The following is a 19018-nucleotide window of genomic DNA, read 5'->3' as shown; positions in this document are numbered from 1 at the left end:
GGCACCACCCTTTCAGGTGCCCACAACTGAGAACTGAGAATGTTCTCGGTACATTCCCGGGGTCTTAGTCACTGATGTTTCAGCAGGCTGCAGAAAGTCTCCTTTCATCTGCCTCTCACCTGTCCTGGATGAGTCACATCACTTGACTCACCACCTAAAGTCACCCTTCCCTTCCGAGTCTCAGAGACAACAAGTAAGCCGAGAACTTGAACTGTGTCTTAGTGATGGGGACCCCTCACCTGTTTAGATGAGGAAGGATATCCAGTGGTCTCTGTAGGTCAGTCACAGCCCAGGCCAGGGGCTGGAAGAAAAGCAAAGTGGGCATAATGAGCAGTGACATTTAAACTGGAAAACAGATATTAATACCAGGGCACTTTCTGTGTTTTAGTCACCTTTGGATCCCCGGTGTGAGTGCAGTATCAGGTACTTTATTAAGTTCCCTATTAAGGTCTCAGTAAGCGGAAGGAATCTGAGCACGCAAGGAACATGTCTTTAGTTCACTCCAGTTATAAGGCCACACTGCACAAGGCCCTTAAGGGGTGAGTTGAAAAGGCTTGAGACCTGCCTCCTGCCTTTAAGGAGCTCCATCGGAGTGAGGGAGGTGAGGAAATTGATGCACCGGGGGAAGTCAGTGTATCATGGAAGATAAGGTTCCAAGTCCACGGGGTGGCGCTCTCTACTGAGAGGTTGGAAAGGCCGGGAGAGTGGGGTTTCTGCTGGCATCAGAGGGTGAGTGGGATTCCAAAACGTGGAGAATGAAGCAGAGAAGATCGGGCAGCTGTGGGTCAAGGGAAGCAGGAGCTGTAGACCTGCAAGGTCAGGGAGATACAGCTGAACAGATAAAGTAAGAAGTGTCCTGGAGAGCGTACGGGTCTGTAGCATTAGGAGGTGTGGAAGGGTCAAGGAGCAGTTTCTGCTCGCCTATTCAATTTTGTTGACAAGGTAGCATTTGACCTTGACCAACTGGAGGGATGCAGGGGGGAGGGGTGCCCTTGGTGGCAATGGAGAGGTGTGGGCAAAGTGTGGTTCCTGACATGCAGCATCCAGGAACTTGTTAGTAAGGCAAATCCTCCGCCCCACCCCACATCTGCTGATTCAAAAACCCCAGGGGTGCGCCCCTGCTGGGTGTGTTTTAACAAGCCCTCCAGGTGACTCTGATGTCTGGCCTAGTGCGGTCAGCATGCAGAGAGTGTCTGAGGGGACCAGGCAGGCAAGGTGGGCTGGCGTCCGATTGCAGGATCCTAAATACCAGATTCTAGAATTAGGGCATTTTCCCTGTACCATGGAGAAGCTACTAAAAGTTTGTGACCATGAATCATTTATTCACTCATTCATCCAGCCAATATTTATTGTGTACCTTCCATGTGCCAGGCCCCATACTAGGCACTGGGACCCAACAGAAAACACGCCCATGTTACTTCAGGCCAGTGTTTTAAGTGTGAGCTTCTCTGTAGACGAGATTGCTATTGCCTGTCTTTTTTTAAAATCTGATTTACTAACAGAACAAACACCTATTACGTTCTCCAGAAACAACTCTGCTGCTTGTCTCTGCCAACAGAAGTTGTTTGGCTAAACATTTACTAAAGTTTCAAACACTAGTGATGGGAACTGATGGAGAGAAAATAAGTCCTGGGGATGTCATGCACGGTGCGGTGACCATAGTGAGTAATGCTGTGTTGTATATTTGAAAGTTGCTAAGAGAATAGATCTTAAAAGTTCTCATCACAAGAAAAAAATTGTAACTATGTGAGGTGAAGGAAGTTACCTAGACTTACTGTAGTGATCATTTCACAATATATACACATATCGAATCACTATGTTGCACACGTAAAACTAATACACTATTATATACCAATTATATCTCATTTAAATTTTTTTTAAATAAAGGGGTGGGGTCAGTGGGAGGAAGCATTTTCCTTCAGTCTGTGCTTCCTGCCAGAGAGCTGCATTTTACTGAGTTCTCAGATGGACCTGCAGCCTTGGACTTTTGGACTGTGAGGGCCAATTAGCTCCAGGTGTTTCAGGAAGCTGTGTGCCCAGAGGGTGGGGCGGCGAGGGGAGGGGAAGAGAACGAAGGCGGCAGCTGTTGGGGACTCGGTCCTGTTCTCCCACATCAATTCTGCTAGTTGCTCTCGAGGAAACTGGAGCTTGATTTCAAAGGCAAACAGGTGTTTTCATCTGAGTTCAATGAAACAGCTAATGTGCTCTTCTGGAAGGTCAGACATCCTCTGGACAACTTTCAGTCCTCTTTACTGTTTGGACAAGGGCCAAAGTGGGGGTGAGGATGGGGAGGTTGGAGCGCCTCTGGGGTCCCAGTCTCAGGCCACAAGGCTCCTATTGCTTCCCACCCGGCTGACTGAGCCTGGTGGGCATGGCCCTCCACTTGGGAGGAACCAGCTAAGGCGAGCGACGGTCGCACCAGGTGGCAGGGGACAGGATTCGGAGGTGTCCCAGGGCTATTCCAGTTTGAGCTTGGGCTCTCTGGCCTCTAAGAAAACAAAGACGGCTTTCTGATCTTCCCTAAACCCTCCGTCTCCCGAGTCAGCACCCTTGTCAGGACCTCGGAAAGATTCCAATTCCTCTCCTACCCCAATAAAGCAATAATCGTTCACTCCTTCCACTGAGCGGTCCTCAGTTCGCTCAGCTGAGAAATCTGTGTCCAGCATTGCCAATGCCACCAGCCCTACGTCCAGTTTCCTTGTCGCATGTGTGATAATACAACAGCAGCTTGATGCAAGGCCCCCTCCTCATTTGCTTCCTGGGGATTGTTTATTGGAGACCAGCATTTCAGAGAGCGAGCGCCAACTTTAACATATCCGTAGGCAGTGCACTGTCAACCCCACGGTAGATCTTTTTTTTAAGTAATTACATTACAGAGGGGTGGGTGGCAGGGAGGAGAGTGGGTATTATAGCTGCGGGAATTTTTTTTAAAGACCCAGTTTAAAAAAATCTCAGACTTAATTTAGTAAATTTCAATTACAAGGAGAGTTACTAAGCTGAAAATCATTTGCTTCGTATCCTTAATTACCACTTCATTTGTACCTGATATCATCAATAGAGATTCTTGGGAATGCGTAGTCAGAATAAGTGGTGGATTCTAATGAGGTCTTTGTTCTTCCTGAGTCTCTCTTAGGAAGCTCTTTCCTCCCTCTGTGCAGAGGCACAGCGTTTTCCAAACTGGGTGGAGACGCCTTAAATTAGAAGTGGAGCGTGTGAAGAAATCGAGAGGTTTTCAAGCTGGCTTCACCAGGGGGAGAGAGGATGCCACACCCCACCTCCGGCTCTCTAACAGCTCCTCCTCAGGATTTTATTCCTCTCCCCTTGAATGCATTAGTTCTGCTGGGCTGCTGTGGATTCATTTGCTCCTGTGCTGGCCACAAACGTCCATCTTTATTAGCCGGCAACAGAGCAAATAGCCTTTCTGGGCCTTCCTCTTGCAAATAATGGATGTGCTGCCATCGATCTTCCTGCTTCTGTTTTTCCTGCTTCCTCTAAAGAAAGTGCATCCAGCAGTCCCTGGCCACTGGGTCTTTATTGGAAAAGCTGTTTTCCAAGATCAGTTAGCTCTAAAAAACTGATGAGCCCTCAGAGACTGCGAGAATGTGTGTGTGTGTGTGTGTGTGTGTGTGCGCGCGTGTGTGTTAAGATATACTTTGTAAGAGACGTCTCTCTTTTTGGATGGCGGGGTAGGGGGGCAGTAAGGAAAGGGCCAAGTGAATAAAAATCTCTTAACTAAATCCTGCTAATGCCCACTGTTCGTTCCTTCATATGCTACCCCCGACCCTGCAGCCTTTACAAAGCACTTGTTCATCTATTACCTTGTAGGTAATTTAAAAATTGCCCTCATTCTACAAATGAGGAAACTGAGGCTCAGAGAGGTTAAGCAACTTGCCCAAAGTCACTCAGCTGGGGGTGACAGACTGAGGATTTAAGTCCAGCTCTCTTAATCCTGTGCTCCTTCCAATACCCCAAACCACCTCTCACAGGCTGCCGGCAGCCTGGACATTGACCCCATTTGTGGAGGTCGGCGTTTGTATCCTGCTACAGTGTGTTTCCCATTTAAACTTTATTTCTGAATCTGTATATTTAAGCAACAATTTTGTTTCAGAGGACTCCAGAGAGTGGCCTTACTTAACCTTCCTCTGGAGGTATGTGTATTTGGTGGAGAGTGGTGAAGGGGGTGGGGGAGGAGGGGAAGGGAGGAGCCAGCAGGGAATTTTCTCAGTTTTCCACTGGATGAGGCCAAGACCCAGGGAGGCAGACAAATCCACGATTCTCCTGGCATTCTGAACGTTTGCCAAATCCCTGCTCTTTGCTCTCATTATTCCTCTGGGCTGGTTCCAAGTGTGGCGTGCAGTCTGCGGAAGTGTTTGTGTTGGGGTTGGAGGCAGCAGGACTGATGCTGTGAGGAAGGAGGGTGTTAACACCAAGACTCCAGCCAAGCCTTGGGGTCACAGGGACTGGTCCAAAGTAGGAAGTGTCCTGTGAGCTGGAGGGGTGTTTGTCTCCTGCAGAACCTCCTGGATACGGTAGCTTCCTCTGCACTAGCTGGCTACCCCCTCATGGTGCAGATGGAATACTCTGGTGAAATGAACAAAAGATTTGAAGCTAAATAACTGGGTTCAAATCCCACCTCTGCTTATTAGCTGACAGATCCTGGATAAGTCACTTAACCTCCCCAAGGATCAGTTTTCTTACATATAGAATGAGAATACTAACATCCACTCTCTGGGCTGTGCTGAGGTTTAAATGAACGATGTACAGCAAAGAGCAAATGGTGGCTTTGATGAGTAGATGGTTTGAAGCAGCCAGGAAGGGGGAGGATAATAAAAGGAGACTGCTTGTCCCACAAAGACATTAGCAAGGGGTAGGAGTGGGTTCAGTGATGAGACAGCTTGCAAGGACTTGTGTAAATAGCCCATATGCTGGCTCTGGGGGAACACTGAGAACCTAGTTTGAAAAGCATAAAAGTCATAAAATAGCACCAGTATTTTTTTCCTTAGTGTGAGCAAAAATATTCAAGCAGACAAACCCAAGCCAATCTTCTGGGAATAAGACTCTAAATATTACTTGAGAGTCACCTCAGCTTCCTTCCAAGAGAAAGACACCCCCATTCCTTCACCCCACACCCTCATCTATGACGCATTAGAATTGTAACTTTTCAGCTTCTCCCACCAAAATCATAGACCCTCGTCGTGGGCTTGAGGACAACCCTGTGCTCTGTACTGTGTTTCCTCAGTTCAGTCCCTTTGGTGGTTACAGTCAGTTTCCAAAACACCCTATCAAAGGAGCGGGACGCACGTCAAGCCCCACAGTAGACACTAGGTGGCGCTGGACCCCATGTTATTCAGGCAGCTAACACCGCATCCCTTTCTGGAAAATTATTTCTGCAGTGAGGTCCTCTCCTTCCCAGAGACGTGGGACGCTATTTCAGTTTATGCCACAAGCATAAAGGGCCACCAGAAGATCGCCCCTGGCTTTTCTGCTAACTGGGACAACTATCCGGGGTGGCTGCAAAAGGCAGCTCCCAGCCCTGAGGCTGGAGACCCAGCAGTCATTTGCTGAGCTATATATATAACTTGTTAGGAACAAGAAGGTCTTTTCAATTTCGGCTCTGCCCAGAGGGGCAGGAAGGAAAAGAACTTTCTCCCTTAGGAGGAGGTGGGGGGGAAAAAAGAAGCAGATCCATGATGCTCCTTTGTGAGCTGCCCAGAATCTGCCCTTCCCTCTGGGAAGGGAGCTGAGGGACTTCCGACCCTGACCCCAGTCCATTACATTCCAGGCCCCATCCCCTCTCAGGGTGAGACCATCCATCCTCAGTGGCCCCAGGAGCTGAGTTATGGGTTTATTTTCTGTCCAGGGATCTGAGCTGAGGTTGACATTTAGTACCCGCTTAATTTCATTGCACTGACCCTCATATGTATCAAGAGCATACTGGCATCCTGATTGCTGTGATCACAACGCTCTTATGAACAATAGCAATAAGTGGCAGTTATAAAGTAATTTCCAGTTTTCTAAGCATTATAAGCACTCTTTATACCCACAGAGGCAGGTGAGTTTCATTTTCTGTTTGCAGATAAAGTGACTGACACCCCGGGGTCTCACTGGAACTGCTGGCACTGATGTTGTCTCTTTGAAACAGTGATGATCATTGTTGCTTATTATCATTTTCACTGTTATGTTCCCTTCCACGTGCAAGAGGCCAAACAGAACACTTGCTTAAAGACAGCTTTTGGCTACTGGGTTTCTGTTTGGGTGGTACTACCTGGGCAAAGGAGGGCTGAATGTGGAGAACCAAAGAAGTGGGGTGAACACTGAGCAGACCCTTGACTTCTTGGACAAGCAAGAGTTTCCTTCGGTGGAGGTGGGGCTCTGCAGAGTTGGAGGGCAAATGTGTTGGGAGGGTGGGTATGTTGGCAGTGCTGTTAAGAAGACAACTGGGGAGTCCCCATCAACCAGCCAAACAGCACATTCGTGGGTACCTACCATACAGAAAAGAAACGGTGTGCCTCCGTGAGGTCACAAAGACCTTTAAGTCTTTGCCTCCAAAGAGCTTGTGGTGCACTGTCATTGGGGCATATATAGCATGTACAGATAAAAAATTAATGACTCACAGAAGTCCTAGAGAATATCCTAGCTTGGCTGTGCAGGGCTTCCCTTTGGAGCTATGAGAAGGGAAGGGGTTGGCAGGGCTGGAAGGAGATGGGAGGAAGGGACCAGCTGGGATTCCTGGTGGCCTGGGCTGGACCTTATCCTCTGCATAACATGGGGCTTGCCCCTAGTTCATGTCCAGGCTATAAATATCCTGCTGGGGTCAGAGTGCCTGGGTGATGTTTTGTACCTTCCAGATGCCTGTGTTGTGGCCTCAGGAAGTCAGAGGGAAGTCACCTGGGGCAGGTGAACTTTCTACCTTCCAACCCTCCTCCCTACAAGGTTCTGTTCCCCAGGTCCTCGAAGGTGTGGGTGCAGTTCCAGGCCCATCACCCCCACTTCCAGTCAGTCCTGGCAACTCTGCTCCTGACTTTCCCCTTCTTCCCTGCTCCCCCCACCGCCTCCACCCCCAACACCACTGACATAGTCCAGGCCTCATCACACCTGGTCTGAAGGGCTTTCCTTTTAAAAATAAACAAAATGATTTCTATAGGAAATAAATGCACATGGAAAGGAATGCACATGCATAAATCTGACAAAAACATTTACAGTAAAAGTAAGCCTCCCTTGCACCCCTGGTCCCCAGCCACCCAGGTCCTCCCTCAGAAGCAGCCACTGATCTCCTACCTCCAGTCCACCCCCTTCTCTCCCTACCGGCCCAAGCCTTGTCCAACCACCCTTTTCTGCTTTCCAGAATCTTGTTTTTTAAAGCATAAATTGATCCTGTTTTTCTTTGTCCTTGGATATATGAAAATGCAAACTCCTTGACCCAAGCTACAAGCCCTTTCCTATCAGGCCCCACAGACTTCTCCAACCTTCTCCTCACCCCCAGCCCCACTCACAAGCTCTGTTCCAGCCAGGCCCAAGCACTTGCAGTGGCCTAAATCCATGTTTTCATCTGGCACAGTGTATATTTAAAAATAATTTTTAATTTACTTTTTTGAGTAGGTAATACTAATACACACACATATAATATCTTACTTCCCTAAGCACCACTATTCACTAATTTCTTGCAGTTCCTTCCAGATAATTTTTATGCATATTCCTCTCCCTTTTTTTACTCAAATGATAACATGTAATTGACACTTTCTACATCTGTGTTTTAAAAATTTAGTAATAATATCCTAGAAACCTTTCTATAGCAATTCATAAAGAGCTTTCTCATTGTTTTTCATAGCTCTGTGGTAATCAATTGCTTGGATATACTCTAATCTGGCAAACTTTATTGGACCAGATAGTCAAGGATAGTCAGGACAAGAGAGTCAATATTTGAGGGTTTGTGGGCCATCCAGTTTCTGTGAAAACCACTCCCCTCTCTGCTCTAGTGTAAAGGAAGCCCTGGATGGTGTGTAGACAAAGGGGTCCGGCTGTATTCCATATACCTGTACTTATAGATGCTGATGTTAGAATTTTATATGATGTTCATGTGTTATGAAATAGAATTCTTCTTTTGATTTTTTTCAACCATTAAAAAATGTAAAACGATTCACTGCTGCAGGCCCTGCAAAAGCACGAAGAGGGCCAGTTTAATGAGAGTTCGCTGACCCCTAACTTAGTTAACCAGTTCTCAATTAATGAGCATTTAAATCACTTCTAATCTTTTGCTGCAATTTATAATCATGTACATATGTCACTTTATATGCATCCAAATACTTCTCCCTGTAGGGTCAGCTCTAAGAAGCAGGGTTGCTGGGTCAGAAGGTGTATGCATTTATTTTGATGAGGATTGCTAAATTACCCTTTTAAGGGCTGTACTAGCGGACATGCTCACCAGCAATGGATGGGAATGTCATGTCTTCACAGCCAAACTTGGGTTTTTGCCAAGCTAATAGGTTAAAAAAAATAAGAGGCATCTCAGCACACAGCCATTTGTACTTTTTTTCCTGCGTGTTGTCTTTTCATATCCTTTGCCCATATTTTTATAAATCTTTTCTTTAGAGGTTTGTTTATATTTTCATGGTTTAAGGAGATTAGCCCTCTGTCTGCTGAGTTGTGTATATTCTTTGCAGATTTTCACTTGTTTGTTACTTTGCTTATACAGGTTTGCTCGCTTGTTTGGTGTGCACAAGCTCTAATTTTTTTTTAACTTTTATCAGCTGAGTTTATCAGCTTGTTATGTTACAGCCTGTGGTTTTTGAGTCATAATTAGGAATAATTTTCCCACTCTAAGATTATAAAAGAATTCTCCCATGTTTTCTCTTGGTACTTGTGTGGTTCTCTTGTCAACATTCAAATGCTGAATCCATTTGGAATTTATTCTGGTATACGGTGTGAAGTATGGCTTCAACTTAATTTTTTTCTAGATGGCTACCCAGGAATCTCAACACCATTTATTGAAGAGTCACTGGATTTGGAACGCCACATTTATCATATACTAAATGTATTTATAGTCTTCATAAAATATATATATTCATTGGTCTGTCTATTCATGTGCCTTGAAGGTTTTTTATTTTGTTTTACAGATTTCCTTTTTTTCTTTCTTTGGGCCACTCTGCGTGGCTTGTGGGATCTTAGTTCCCCGACTAGGGATCGATCCTGGGCCCTAGGCAGTGAGAGTACAGAGCCCTAACCGCTGGACCCCCAGGGAATTCCCTATGACGTTTTTAATGATCAAAGTGCTATAGTTTGTTTTTATGTTTGTTGACCTTGTCCAGGATTTCTCAACCTCAGCACTATTGACATCTTGGGCCAGATATCCTCCTTTGTTGTGGAGGGCTATCCCGCACATTGTAAGATATTGAGCAGCATCCCTGGCCTCTGCCCACTAGATACCAGTAGCAGGCGTGCACACACACACACACACACACACACACACAGAGTGATAAGCAAAAAAAGAAAGAATAAAAAGTTTCCAGATGTTTCTAAGTGTCCACTGGGGGACAAAATCACCTCAGTTGAGAACCACTGGTTTAGCCATTCCTTGTTGCTTTTTTTTTCTTTTCCATAGCTTCCCATTTCTTCTTGTTTATTTCACCACAATGATCCCTCTACTTGGAATGTCCTTCACTTACTCACTTTCCTCTCAGCATTCAGCTCAGGCCCTCAGGAAGCCTTCCTGAACCACCCTGCTCCGTCCTGTCCCCACCCAACCCGGTGTGACCCCCATGAGAATTTCCATGAAATTTGCTTGTCTCTCGCCCCTGACCGGGCTGTCAGCTCCTAGAAGAGAAGGGTTTTGTTCCTGCCTTTATCTCCTCTGGCACATAGCCTCTTGCACTGAGCTTGGCACAGGGTAGGTGTTCTATCACTATTGTTGGATGAATGGGTAAGTGGATACTTTTTTACCCACCTCTCACCAACAGCCACAAGTTCAGTCAAAGCAGATGGGTGAAGGATGGGATCTGTTACCCAGAATGCATCCCTGGTGCTGAGAACCGGGGTGGGGAAAGCTTGTGTGTGTCCAGGCACACTAGTCGATGAGATGTGTGCAATTTCCTGTTTAATACCCTGCAGTCCCCAGCTACTAAGCACTCAGCTGCTTAGGAACAGGAAAAGGAGAGCTGGGGACAGCTAGCCTTGGTGGTTTCCTGGAAAAGCTGGATAAATAGTGTTGACAACATGAGCCCTGGAGTCTGACAGCTTATGTCAGATTCCTACTCTATTCACTTACCAGGTACTTAACCTCTTTAAGCCTCAGTTTCTTCATTAGTGAAATGGGGGTAATAATAGTACTTACCTCAGAGGCGAGCAATGCCCCCTTTGGCTGGCTGTTTATAGTCTGATGAGTTCTCCCAGTTCTCTTGCCCTGAGCACCCTGGTGAGAGGAGAGACGAAATGATTACTCCGAGGTACAGGCCAGACCATGTGGGAGAGAATGATGGTGTTTGGGGGCCCCTGTCTGACTTTTCTCTAAGGCAAGGAGACCCTAGCACTGATGTGGGCCTCAGGAGCCAGGAAAGAATCAGACACTAGGTAGGAAGTCTCCCCCTCAAAAAGTTGACACCACAAGCACTTACCCAAGATCTTTTTTTTTTTTAACTTTTTATTTTATATTGGAGTATAGTTGATTAACAATGGTGTGATAGTTTCAGGTGTACAGCGAAGCCCAAGATCTTAAATGAAGTGAAATGATTCAGTTCTATGCATAGGAGAAGATAATGATAAGTAGAACCTATCAAGTTAAATAGATTAAACGCCAGACACTGTGCTCACTGGTTTACATACAGTTACATAACAAACCCCTACACACCTTCCTCTCTCAGAGCAGGTCTTCATCTGGTGACAGGATGGGGTAGAATTGCTATTCACAGCCCTCCTCCCCCATCATCGAGGCATGGACATATATACACTACCAAACGTAAGGTAGATAGCTAGTGGGAAGCAGCCGCATAGCACAGGGAGATCAGCTCGGTGCTTTGTGACCACCTGGAGGGGTGGGATAGGGAGGGTGGGAGGGAGGGAGACGCAAGCGGGAAGAGATATGGGAACATATGTATATATATAACTGATTCATTTTGTTGTAAAGCAGGAACTAACACACGATTGTAAAGCAATTATACTCCAATAAAGATGTTAAAAATTTTTTCCTTATTTATTCTAGCCCTGTTTATCTCCAACCTAAAAGCTCTCTCCTGGCTGCCACACCTGGCTCTGTGTAGGCTAAGCTGGAGCTAGAAGCACACTGAATGAATCAGATGTGAGTACAGGCTCTAGTCTTGATTTTAGAGGCTTTTAACTCCCAGCCGCTCATGACTGTGCTGCATGGCCCTGCCTGCACCCTCACACCTGCTGCCTACAGTACTGTAAAGAGCATGCCTGCTACTGGCGAAAACAGGAGCTCCAAGAGAGAAAACAGACATTACCCAAAGAACACATGCTTCTCTTTTGCATTTCTTCTGATGCCTGCTCAGAACCCACGAGTGCTGAGAAGATATTGCTGATGGGTTTACCCTGGACTTAGTTGCATTTCTATGGATGTGGCCCATAGAGGCAGTGGGGTACATAGGTCTCCTTTCAGAGGTTCTTCTAAGAAGGGAAATGGTGTGCCCCATTTATTTTGTTTCTACCACAATCTTTGTCCAGGCCGTCTGTCACCTTTTCCCCCAGAATCTACAGCCCTTTCAAGGATGTCTCTGACCCTAACCTCTACCTCCCTGTGACACTGTGATTTATAATACGAAATATATATTTCGTCTTTGACCTTCCATCTTTACTTAGTGAAACTTTACCTGGTGAATGCATCAAATAGCATGTAAATGTCACTTCCTCAAGAAGGCCTGCCCCCAGTTGGTCATTACCAGCTCTCATAGCTCCAAGTACCACCACACATCACAGTTGCAATTTTATATTGTTTGTGTAATCATTATTTAATGTTTTCTCTCCCAGTCCATGAGGGCAAGTGGTTTCTTTTTTTTCTTACCACTTATCCTCAGAGCTTAGCATAATGCCTGACACATAATAGATACCAGGCATTTATTAAGTGAATAGTGAATAACGGGTAGTATAATCTAGTAGATAATGCTAATATTTATGTGCCAGGAAAGTTCTGAGCATGTTAGAAATACTACGATCTTCCTAACAATCTATGATTTGGGTAGTATTACCCCTACTTTACACACAGGAAAATTCACCCATGATCCCATAACTGGAAGAGGCAGGATTTGAACCCATGGAGCTGGCTCCAGAGTCTGAACCTTTAACCACTATGTTGTTCTAGCCTGTGTTGTTCTCCCATGTTTTAGTTAATCCACAAATTTCATTTGGTTCTAGGTTGTTATTATATCATGCCTTGTACCTCTTACTTGCAATGAATTGTACTCCACTTGATGTGACATTAGATAATTTCCTTGACAAAGTGTTTTATCTGCCAAATAGCACTGTAGTAATATGCATCCTGTGTTTTAGCAAAAATAAATTGTACGTATGAATAAAAATTTGGTAGCAACCCTGTGAATGGACATCACAGTACATGTGTTGAGAACCACTGGTCTACTGGCGGATAACAAATCTTTAGTATACTTATTCATCCCATTCTCTTTTATGGATTATAGATAAAATCTTTCTCACCATTCCCCTGAGAAAAATATGTTTTCCTGGACTTGGTGGCATGCTTCATCTTTCTGCTCAGCAAACCTTTGATCCGGAGGAGAAGCAAGGTCTCCTATCCCTAATGTCTCAAATACCCCCTCTCTGACATTCGCCGTGGTCCACCTCAAAGGGCAAGGCCAAGCTTGTATTCAGAGGTTTTGATTTCTTTACAGCTGTGTTCCCGGTTCCTTGGTACTTTGCAAAAATCACCCTCACTCCCTTGCAGGAAAGTACCAGGGACATTAATCCAGGGCTTTCTTGGGTGACCGGCACGTTTTCACTTTTCTAAGATGGAATTGGAAGTGGCCTACCATCCCTGGTAAAATATTTTTTAAAAGACGTATTTTTAGCAAGGTGTATAAGTGTGTATGTGTATATATGTGTATGCATATATATAGTATCTATATTTTATACATGTAAATTAACAGACTAGAGATGGGGATAATCTCTGTCAAGAGTGCTTACCTCCAGAGGCAGAGGTAAGAGTGAAAGAGATGATGAAGGGAAACTTCATCAGATTTTGGGAGGTGGTTTGCTTCTGAACATTTGGATCTTTACAGTAAGACTATATTTACATATCAGATAATTAACTCCTTCCTCCCAAAAGAAGAGAGACAAAGAAAGAATTGTTATTAATGCTGAGGAAGGGAGGGAAGTGAGGAGGGGCAATCAATGAAAGGACTCTCATTTTTGACTCTGTATACTTCCGTATTATTTGAACTTATGCATCAGGGACACACGTATTTCTTGTGCAGCTATTTTTTTTATCATGCAAAGGTTCGTTGATTCACTAAACAGCTAATATGTTTTACTCTTCACTCGATGCTGAACACTGTGTTCTGTACTTGATCTGCTGTAATCCGTGCAATATTCCATGAGTGACATACTGTCATCCCATTTTATAAAAGAGGAATTTGGAGCCCAAAGACTGGTTAGGTCATCTGCCCAATGGCCCACCTAGGTAGCAAAGAGCAGGCTGAGAACCAACCAGCTCTGCCTGATTCGATGTGGGTCATGGTGGTGGGTATCAGCAGGAATGAGGCTTCCCTGCCTTTATGTAAGTGGAACCTAGTCAAGATGGAAAACATGAGAGAAAGGCTAAAGAAATGAACAGACTGAGGAAAATAAACAGAGACATTTAGCAGAAGGAAATGCTCAGAGAAATAACCCTAGTAAACTTGAATGACAACAGAAAGACAGTCAGTGACAGTTTGGTGCTCCCAAACACCCGTAAACATTTTCATTTGACTCTGCACACCCTAGAAGCCTCATGTCACACTGCAGCTCTGTCCAGACGATTCTAAAAACAGCCCGACAGAATCCTGTGGTTGGAAGAGACTGTGAGAGGTAAATGAGTCCATCCCTTCTGCCTGCAGAAGGGAGTAAGTGTTCTCCTTACAGGAAAACCGAGGCAAGAGTAACTTAAATTACTAGATCAAAGTCACTTCTCCACCCCACCCTCTAAGTCAGCCAAAGAGTTGGAGCTGGGGTCAAGGGCACCGATAGCCTCATGACTCAGCATGTGGAAAATATATTCATACCACAGCTCTTTACAAAGGAAACTTACTGTCCACCCTCTTTTCCAGCTGTAAAACATCTGGCTGGCGGGGGTGGGGGGGTAGGTGTCAGCTGGGAAAATGAAAAGGAGTCACTGTAATGCCCCTCCTCCCAAGGCAGCATCAGGAGGAGGAATGCGGATGGCGTTAGGGGCTTGGGGCTCAGAAGGAGGTGGGCGTCAGTTGTTCTTGCATTGTTGGTGTCATTCTTTATTCCTGTTATCTACCTCGTCAGGATGCGGTTCCATTGGCACACCAGATCAGGCTAAGTGTGTCATGAATGATTAAAGGCCTTGAAAGAGATTAAGGGAATTACATTTGTATGTTCCATATAGCCAAAGGCTGAAGGACAACTGCAGGCAAGCCTCTGAATAGCTTTACACGTGAAAAATAAGAATAACTGAAGATGGTTCCAGGGCTTAGCACTTTAAATCATGAGGATGTGATGCAGAGACAAGTTCTCTGAGGGCAAGTAGCTCCTCAGTCATGGGCACTGAGGACGGTTGATGGTTGTGTAGGATTTGAATGAAGATACAAGTCTGACAACATCGATCTAGGAAGCAATCCATAGGGCCGCCTTTGGGCCACTGTGGTTAACTGGGTCAGGACTAGGGTGAAGCTTTCACCTCCAGTGCAAAATTTAAGGGGACACCAAAAAACTCAGTCATCAAGAAAAATAATATTTCAATGCCATATTTTTTTTTTTTTTGCTGTACGTGGGCCTCTCACTGCCGTGGCCTCTCCCATTGCGGAGCACAGGCTCTGGACGTGCAGGCTCAGCGGCCATGGCTCATGGGCCTAGCCGCTCCACGGCATGTGGGATCCTCCCAGACGGGGGCACGAACCCGTGTCCCCTGCATCGGCAGGCGGACTCTCAACCACTGCGCCACCAGGGAAGTCCTAATGCCATATTTTTAAAAAATAAAAATTAATGCAAAAAAATCCAAGATGAACAAAGGCTATTACGGGGCCGTAATATATTGGAGCCTGAGGCAAAAGGAAAAATGTAAGTCCCTGGCTTTAGTGGAAGCAAACTCGTGAGAGAATTGTCATGTTTGACAGTTTCCCTTGACTAAGTGACAATCTTAAATAATGTTAAATTAATTAAGCAGAACTAAAATCAGAGTAAATTCTGTTGGGGTATAAATCAAATATTCAAACTTAATGTGAGTTTTAATGTACCTACTTTCCAATCTTTCAATATTTTTTCAACTACTTTAATGTTCTGGAAAAAAGTAATAATTAACAAGTACATATGGGGGCACACAGCTTTCCTTCTGCTTTGGACTCCAACACAGCCCCCATGGCTTGGGTGGTAAATAAACCACATCCGCTGGTCTCCATTTGGAAACGGGGTGTGTCTGTGTCAAACCTGGGTAATCCTGCTGATTACTACTCCCCTGGGTCTACAAAAAACCCTTTGGCTCTCTGGGGATGCCCTTTAGCATTGGGGATTCAGGAAGTCATCTCGTCCCATTTCACACCTTTCTATAGGCCACGAGATTATTGGGAACTGGGGAGACATTATCCCACCCTCACTGCTTGATGTGTGGGAGTCTCTGACCTTTGGGGAGGAGTCACCTTGAGTCCAAGGGCACACAGCACATCCTTGATACAGAACATATGACTAGTACTTCTGTATACCAAACAACTTTAAGAAACACCATTTGGAGGTTCTTGGCCAGAAGAAACTTTCTGAGATGAGGTTTTTCTTATTCTTTTGCCTTAAAACATATAATATGCTCACATGGTTCAAAATTCTAAAAGAAGTAAAAAGGTAAACATTGAGAAGCCTTTCTCCCACCCTTGTTCCACACTCTCCTCCTCGCGTACAAATAGGCAATAACTTTTAGTCATTTACTGGCAATTGAGACTTCTTTAAAATTAGTATTTGAATAGGTTTTATGATTTAGACTGGGACCCACCCAGCTCCTTCTGGATGAGACGATCTAGCTGGTGACGAGTACTGAGCAGAGTCACATTTGTCACATATTGTGTATGTGGTTGACACTGGCAACATGGAGCCAGCATCTTTTCAGGTGCCACCGGAGCCCACAGGCATCCAGACCTCTCTTCCAGACTGGCACAGCATCTAGTGTTAGTGCTACTGGATACCCCAGAGCCAAGCCAATGGGGAACAGGTCTGAGGCCGTCAGCATGGTTGGCATCTTGGTCTAATAATAATAATCCCCAAAGAAAAGGGTATCAGTGTTTCCTAGAAACACATGACGGAGTTTGTAATCTGTCCCCATTGAACCGCAAGCAAGCTTCTGCATACTCGGGATTACACGCATCCTCGCAATTGGAATGACATTCCAAACCACAAACACAGCTCTTTGTTTTTGTGGTCACCATGTACCCTCAAGATATCAGTTGCTCCCAAGGTGACTGATTTCCTCTGTTCTCTTGGTTATGGTTGAGGAGGTCACTGGGAGAGTAGGAGGGAGGAACCCTCTTAGAGCCAGGGTCCCACAAGACCCAGAGTCGGAGGGTAAGTGGAAGCCAGGCTGGAAGAGATCTCAATACCAACTGGGGAGAAATGCTGACTGAACCACCAAGCCACGTTAGCTTTATAATGTGCGGAAGGCGTCTTCTCCTCACGCCTCTTTTGGCCACATCCCTACTCACCACTCTTCTCTATAAAGTTGTTGCCCACTGAGACACCCTCTAGGGCCTGCTGGCAAACTTTCAATTCCTTCTGGCTTTCAGCTGAGAGGCCCCTCCCAGACTTCTCCACTCATTCCCACCCTTCACAAGGCCTTGGAAACTTCGTTGAAAACTTGGGTGGTGTGTGAACACCCAGGTGCCACAGTAAGTCCTGAGTAGAGTGAACCCCTCTGCTCTCTCTGAGCCCTCAGTCTAATTCAAAGTTAGGAGGACACAGAGACTACAAGGTAAAGAAAAAGCAAGCAGAGTTTGTGGTTCCACCCTCGGGCAGCATTACCTAGCCTAGAGCAGACATGTTTTTTGGTTCAATTCAACTAGTGTTAATTAGTGCGTTCAAAAAGTGGTGATCGGGCTTCCCTGGTGGCGCAGTGGTTGAGAGTCCGCCTGCCGATGCAGGGGACACGGGTCCATGCCCCGGTCTGGGAGGATCCCACATGCCGCGGAGCGGCTAGGCCCATGAGCCACGGCCTCTGAGCCTGTGCGCCCGGAGCCTGTGCTCCGCAACGGGAGAGGCCACAGCAGTGAGAGGCCCGCGTACCGGAAAAAAAAAAAAAAGTGGTAATTGCTGCGGAGGCAAATTTAAGAGTAAGAACCCTCTGTTGAGGAGGAGGGACAACGAGTGGTAGCCAGTGTTCAAAGAACAGGAAATGTCTCTGGAAAGACAGGCTGTGAAACCATGACAAGGATCAAATGCCTAAATGCTGAAGGAAATCCACGTGAAGGAAAGAGAAGCTGCAGGGTGCGTTCTGAAGGGAGATTACCGATGAAGCAAGATCCCAAGCACTGTCCCTATTTTCCTCAGAACCAGGCAAGCCTCTCCCTTCTTTCGTTTGTGCAATGCCTATTTGCACCTACTTCACTATGGGCACTCAAGAATTGACACAAATAATGTATTTCTCTGCATATTTTTTCTGTCTCCCTGGATATCTCTTCCTCCATTTTTGAGAAGAAACATAAAGAAACAACTTTTTCTCTGGAAGACTGATTTCATCACCAACAGTCCATTTCCAGAGATATACCATATCTCAGGACATATCTCGTGTGCTATGTCCCAGGAACACTTTAACACATTTTCATAAATAATTGTCACATGAATTCTCAAGGGTTATTGGCTATCCTTCTGTCAGTGAGTGGGGTAAAGAGTAGAGCATTCTCTCATAAAGTTAGACAAAAACAGTATCTGGGTGTTGCTTTGGCTTTCCTGACTGTTAGACTATGACACTTGCTATACTTTTTCTAAAACTCTATGATTTTGAGGTCACATTGATGGAATGCTCCTTTGTACTCTTGCTGCTGTCTGGAAATATTTGTTTTCATCTTATGGATTAAAGAGAGCTCAGAGTTCTATAGTTTAATAAGTTCGACCCAGATAGTGATGAACAGCTCATGCTTCACCCATACCGTTCTGATATAATACAGGACATCCAAATATGCCTTTTGAAATTCTGATTAGCTCAGGACAGGAGAGTTTGAATCACTTACCTTACGTTCCACTTGCTGTTAGAGGAGATTTCTCCCAGGTTCACCTCATATACACACACCACCTGGGGGGAAAAGAATCAAGAAATATTTTCCCTCACAGCAAAGTTGAATAAATGTTAACTTCCTTCCTTTGCACGTGAACAGTTAGATATCCCTCATCTTACCAAATGTCAGCTTCTCCCTCCTACGGGATAATCCCCCTCATCTTCCCAAGGTCTTCACTCCGCAAGGAGTGAAGTCCTTCTTTTTCTGCTGCTTTGATACCTCTCTCTCTCCTGAATCATTCCCATTCACAAAGAAAATACACATGAAAAATTCCCATCCTCTCATATCCCCTGGCTACAGCCCCACCTCCCTGTTTCCCATCGTACCCAAATTTCTAGAATACTTCTCTGCCCACTGCCGAAGCCTCTGCCTTCATGGCACCACTGAAATGACCCGTCTCGGGGTCCCCAATGACTGCCCAAGTGCAATGGTTGTGTTTTTGTCCTAATCTTTTCTTTTTTCTTTTTGCGGTACGCGGGCCTCTCACTGTTGTGGCCTCTCCCGTTGTGGAGCACAGGCTCCGGACGCACAGGCTCAGCGGCCATGGCTCACGGGCCCAGCCGCTCCGCGGCATGTGGGATCTTCCCAGA

General features: G+C 45.6%; 1 long non-coding RNA gene across 1 annotated transcript; it reads right to left on the bottom strand.

Annotated features, from left to right (window-relative positions):
- Positions 1 to 238: 238 nt before the first annotated feature.
- LOC112404820 (uncharacterized) lies at positions 239 to 18447 on the bottom strand. Its single transcript, XR_003004179.1, has 3 exons — positions 18384 to 18447; positions 10328 to 10405; positions 239 to 301 (listed from the first exon to the last, which is right to left on the bottom strand). It is a non-coding gene; the product is annotated as an uncharacterized LOC112404820 (long non-coding RNA).
- Positions 18448 to 19018: the final 571 nt, after the last annotated feature.

The sequence above is a fragment of the Neophocaena asiaeorientalis genome, unplaced genomic scaffold (genome assembly GCF_003031525.2).
Source record: "Neophocaena asiaeorientalis asiaeorientalis breed wild unplaced genomic scaffold, Neophocaena_asiaeorientalis_V1.1 scaffold100, whole genome shotgun sequence".
NCBI classification, from domain to species: Eukaryota; Metazoa; Chordata; class Mammalia; order Artiodactyla; family Phocoenidae; genus Neophocaena; species Neophocaena asiaeorientalis.
This window is presented reverse-complemented; position numbering and strand designations above follow the sequence as displayed.